This window comes from Puma concolor, chromosome D2 (assembly GCF_028749965.1).
Source record: "Puma concolor isolate L17-30 chromosome D2, mPumCon1.1.hap2, whole genome shotgun sequence".
In the NCBI taxonomy this organism is placed as follows: Eukaryota; Metazoa; Chordata; class Mammalia; order Carnivora; family Felidae; genus Puma; species Puma concolor.
This window is the reverse complement of record NC_141677.1, coordinates 24,872,658-24,878,039: the sequence shown is the minus strand read 5'-3', so window position 1 is coordinate 24,878,039 and position 5,382 is coordinate 24,872,658. Positions and strand designations below refer to the sequence as shown.

Here is a 5,382-nt window from a genome sequence, read left to right as displayed (position 1 = left end):
CTTTAATTGTTTTCAAATTCGTTGAGACTTTCTTTATGATTTCAATAAAAGATCTATTTGCACTTGAAGAGAAGGTGCATTCTATCATTGTTTGATGTAATATTCTATATAAGCCAGTTAGATCAAGTTGGTCAATTGTGGTATGTTTTTACAGATTTTTTTTGTTAGACTATTTTATGAGCTAATGAACTATGCTAAAGTTTTGCATTAAGAGTACGGATTTGTCCATTGCTGCTTTTAATTCTGCCCATTTTGCTTCAATGGTTGAAGTTCTGTTACAGAGTACATACAAATTTAGGATTGTAATAGCTTCCTGCTGGATTCACCCTTTTATAATTATGAAATCTCTGTCTTTATCTGTGGTAATGCTTTTTTGCATTACATCTACTCTGATTTTAGTACAGATATACTACCTTTCATTGAGTCTTTTCGTGGCTTTTTGTTGTTGTTGCTCTTTTGCTGTCAACTCTTCTGTTGCGTTCTGTGGTCTCTTTTTATCTTTAGTGTGACTCTTTAAGCAAAACATAGTTGTTGACTAATCCAACCTGACAACCATAAACCTTGGTGTATTTAGTTCATTTATACTTAATGTAATTACTTGCATGGTTGAATTTATATATACCATGACGCCATTCATTTTCTATTAAAGCTGTATTATGTTACTCTTTTTCTATTTTATTTCCCTCTTTAGGACTAATCAGACATTTTAAAAAGTATTATTCCACTTATCCCTTCTATTATCTTGTAATTTTTGTCATTAACTATTCATATACTGATTCTCCTAGATATCCGATATACATTCTTACCTTACAATAGACTAATACAAATTGTAATGTTGACTGTTGCCTATCTCTCACTTTGTGTTACTGTTCTACATATAATGCAAACCTCATGTGATGTTATGATTATTATTTTGCAGAGTTCATATTTGTATTTACTGATTTAGTTTCCCTTTCTAGTGTTCTTCATTCCCTTCTGCATGTTCACGTTACTATTTGGGATCATTTTCTCTCTGCCTGAAGATATTTCTTTAATTTACCTTTAGGGAATGCCTTCTATCAACAAATTCCCTTAATTTTGTTAGTCTGAAAATGTGCTTGTTTCATCATCCTTGCTAAAAGATATTTTCACTGAATATAGAGTTATAAGTTGGAAGTCATTTTATGTTAGTTCTCTAAAGATTTCATCAATAATCTTCTAACTTCTATTGTGTGTGGGGGGGGGGGGGCAGGTGTAGTGTAGTACCAAGATTCTTCTTTGGGAAGGGAGATACTTACCTTCCTCTTGCTGGGAGTATTTCATGCTGACAAAACATAGTTTGGTCCCTCCTCAGGAATCACCCTTGGAAGAAGACCCCTGTTCAAAGTACAGCAAATATCTATGATGTGGAAACCAGCTAAGTGCTTGAGACAGGCCCCCTTCCCAAGTGTGTGAAACTACAGGAGACTTCGCTTTGCTTTGTAGGAGCCTAACTCCCCAAATGTCCAGATAGCCCCAGAATTCCCCGTGCCTTTGGGGCTCTCTACATCTCCAATTTGTTGCTAAGCCCTCGTGATCTTAAAGGCTTACTTGTTTCCTTTTCCCTGAGCAGAGGCTCTCCTTTTGGCTAAGCCAGACCTTTATCCTGAACCCAGGATCAGCAATGCTTCCAAGGAAAGGAGAGCTGGTGGCTGGCAGTCATCTGGGAAATTTCTTTGCTCTCTATAAATGCATCCTATTCACATAGTCCTTGTTATCAACCAAATGATTGGTTCCCCACAAAATCCATATGTTGAAGCCCTAAGTCCCAATGTGATAGTATCTGGAAATGGGGCTTTGGGAGATAATTAGTGTTAGATGATGTCATGAAGGTGGGACCCTCATTATGAGATTACTTTACCCTTATAAGCAGAGACACCAAGGAGCTTGCTCTTCCTCTCCCTCTTCATGAGCATGCACCAAGGGAAGGCCATGTGACCACACAACAAAAAAGCAGCTATCTGCAAGACAGAATGAGATGTCTCGCAGAACCTGATCATACTGGCACCCTGATCTTGGACTTCCAGCCTCTAGAATTGTGAGAAAATTAATATCTGTTGTTTAAGCCACCAGGTCTAAGGTATTTTGTTATGGAAGCCTGGGAAGACTAATGCAGTTTTTATTGCTCCCATGGTTCACTGAGGTTTCTAAAAATCTGATTTTTAGAATTTATTTGGCCTTTTCTAGGTGTTGCGGTAGAGCGTTAGCCTGACATGACCTATTATGTCCCAGTGGGAAACGGAAGTCTGATTTGCTGCAGTTTTTAAGCCAGATTTTTCTATTGCTCTCAGTATGTAAATTATGTCATGGTTTCACTACATACTTTCTGTTGTCCCCCAGCATCCATTCTCCCCTTCTTCCATAGTGAAAGAACCCTCAACCATTACCTGGGACATGGCTTCCCAGAGTAGAGACTACATTGTCCACCCTCCTTTGCAGAGAGGTGTAGGTCTTCTTTCCTTTAGAATGTGAGAAGAAATTTTGTGGACAACTTCCCGGTGGTATCTTCAAAGAAAAGGGATCTGTTCTTGCCTCCCTCCTTCCACCGTCCACAGTTTGGGATACACACGTGGTAGTGTGCCCTTTTGTCCTACATGGACAAAGGCAACTCCTTAGGAAAAGGCGGGGGAGGCTCGTCCCCACATTTCAGTGAGCAGAGCCACCATGCCAGCTCAGAATTTGATTTGAGACAGAAACTTCATTTTTATATTTTTATGGTTTGTACCATTAATGCTTTTTTTTCCATTTATACTCTTGCCCTTAGTTTATCTCTTTTTAAAAACAGTTCTCTTGAGGTATAATTGACATACAATAAAATTCACATATTTAAAGTGTACAATTTTATAACCATTAATATTTTTGTCTCTGTCATATGCTGAATTTATATGCCTACAAATATACTTACAATAGCCTCATTACTTGGTGTTAGAAAGTTGGTATTTGTGAGTACATTGATTCATTCGACAAAGTATTTACTGTGTGCTGTGCCAGGCATTGGTTGTGCTAACTTGGAAGATTGTAGCCCAGAGACTAAATCTGAACCCCAGATATTATTTATTTGGCCAAGTTGGGGCAGGGGGCTACATGGCAATAATCGCCAGGAGCTGAGTAGAAGTTGCCCTCATTAGATGACACTTTCACTGTTTCATCCAGGCCACTTCATTCCTTTAATTTACCTGCCTGGTCACTATTAGAATTAGAATTTGAGACCCTTCAGTTATAGATTCTAAGATATAAGACATACCCCTTGTTTTCAGTACACGTATGTTCTAGAGGGTGATGATCAGGTATGACGATCACCACCTCATAACATGGGTTGTCAGTCTACAGCCTGTGGGTCAAACCTGTCCTAGCATCCCTTTTTGCAAATAAAGTTTTTATTAGAACACTATTATGCCCACATGCTCACATCTTGTCCACACTGCTTTGACACTACTGTGGCAGAGCTTCATGGCTGTGGCTGCCACCGTGGAGCTCCCTACCTAGACAGGTTCCTACAGCAGCTGTAACAAGTTGGGTGGCTAAAGTAGCAAAAATTAAATCTTTCCCAGTTGTGAAGGTCAGAAGTCCAGGGTCAAGGTGTTGATAGGGCTACACTCCCTCTGGGGACTCTAGAAAACAATCCAATTTTTGCCTCATCCAGCTTCTCTTGGCATTGCTTAATTCCTGGCTTCATTGCTCCAATCTCTGTCTTTGTGGTCACATGGCTTCCTCCTGTTCTCCCTGTCTTCTCTGTGTGTCTTCTATAAGAATATTTGTCATTGAATTTAGGCCTCACCCAGCTAGTTCAGGATGCTTTCCTCATCGTAAGATCCATTACATCTGCAAGGATCGTTTTTTCAAATAAGGTAACATTCTCAGGTTCCTGGCTTTCAGACATGGATCTTTTTGGGGCACCTGAGTGGCTCACTCGGTTGAGTGTCCAACTTTGGCTCAGGTCATGATCTCACTGTTGGTGAGTTTGAGCCCCCGTCAGGCTCTGTGCTGACAGCTTGAAGCCTGGAGCCTGCTTTGGATTCTGTATCTCCCTCTCCCTCTCCGCCTCTCCCCACTTGTGCTCTTTCTGTCTCTCTCAAAAACAAATAAACATTAAAAAAATTTTTTTAAGCAGTGAAAATCTTTTTAATAACAAGGCAGGGTCTGGGGTTAGTTTTTGTAGTCACAGCTGGCCCTGCGGCCTCTGGCGCGCTCTTGGATCCGGCCCTTGGATCGCATGTAGGGTTTGGTGTGGCTGTGTGGGGTTCTTGGGGCCTTGCCAAAATGCCTGTACACCTCTCGGCCCTTGCGCGGACCAGAGAGCAAGACGGTGCCACAGCCTTGGGGGGGTCCAGGGCCAACTGGTCGAAGGTGAGGATCTTGCCTCCAGCTTTGAGGTTGCAGCTCCCGGCAAGGCTGCTCACATGCGGCACGCACACGCGCACACCTTCACTTTGGGCACCTCCTGGACCCGAAAGTCATTGGTTACCCTCCCGGCAACCACAGAGGTTTTGTTTTCCCCGCCAGGCTGCTTCATCTCCCGGATCATCCGGGAAAGGGACAGAGGTGGCTGGTTTGTGCGACTCATGAACAATCTCTTCAACATAACTTGGTTAAAGGTAGAGTTGGTCCGTCTGGCCAGAAACCGGTGCAGCTTGACCAACAGTCTCAGGTAGATGTCCTGGCTCTTGGGTTCCTTGCGCAGAACCTTTTGGTCCTTATTGTGGCGGATGTCGACTCCCATGATGGCGCCTCCTGCTCGGCCAGGTCTGGAAAGCAAACATTTAAAATTTTTTTAAAAAGACATGGATCTTTTTGGGGCACCAGGGTGGCTCACCCTGTGAAGCGTCTGACTCTTGATTTTGGCGGAGGTCATGATTTCACCATTGAGATTGAGCTCCATGTTGAACTCTGTGCTGACAGCACAGAGCCTGCTTGGGATTCTGTCTCTCCCTCTCTCTTCCTGCCTGTCCCCCACCTCAAAAATAAATAAACTTTTAGAAAAAGAAGATATGGATTTCTCCAGGGTCTACCATTTGGGCTACCTATACTTTCAAAACCTAAAATACTAATTATTTAGCCCTCCTCAGAAAAAAATCCCCAATCTTTACTACAGGGTAGTGCAAATGCAAAGAAGAAGGCCATTTAACTCAGACTACTGGAGGTGGGAGATCGAGAACACTTTATTCCCAGGGAAAGTGATGCCGGAACTGAATCTTGATGGTCAGATACAATTTATCCAGGCTTGGGGAGTGTTGGAGACATGAGAGGAGAAGAAAGCGGGAAAGTGCTTCAAGCAAAGGGAATAGCAGCATGTCAGAAGGCCAGGAGGAATAAAACAGTGTGGTATGTAGGTCAATACAAGTAGCTCAGCATGGCTGTTGTGTC

At 42.3% G+C, this 5,382-nt stretch overlaps 1 pseudogene; it reads right to left on the bottom strand.

The window, feature by feature from the left end:
- Nucleotides 1–4,130: 4,130 nt before the first annotated feature.
- LOC112854605 (large ribosomal subunit protein eL18 pseudogene) lies at nt 4,131–4,775 on the bottom strand (annotated as a pseudogene).
- Between the last annotated feature and the right edge of the window lie 607 nt (nt 4,776–5,382).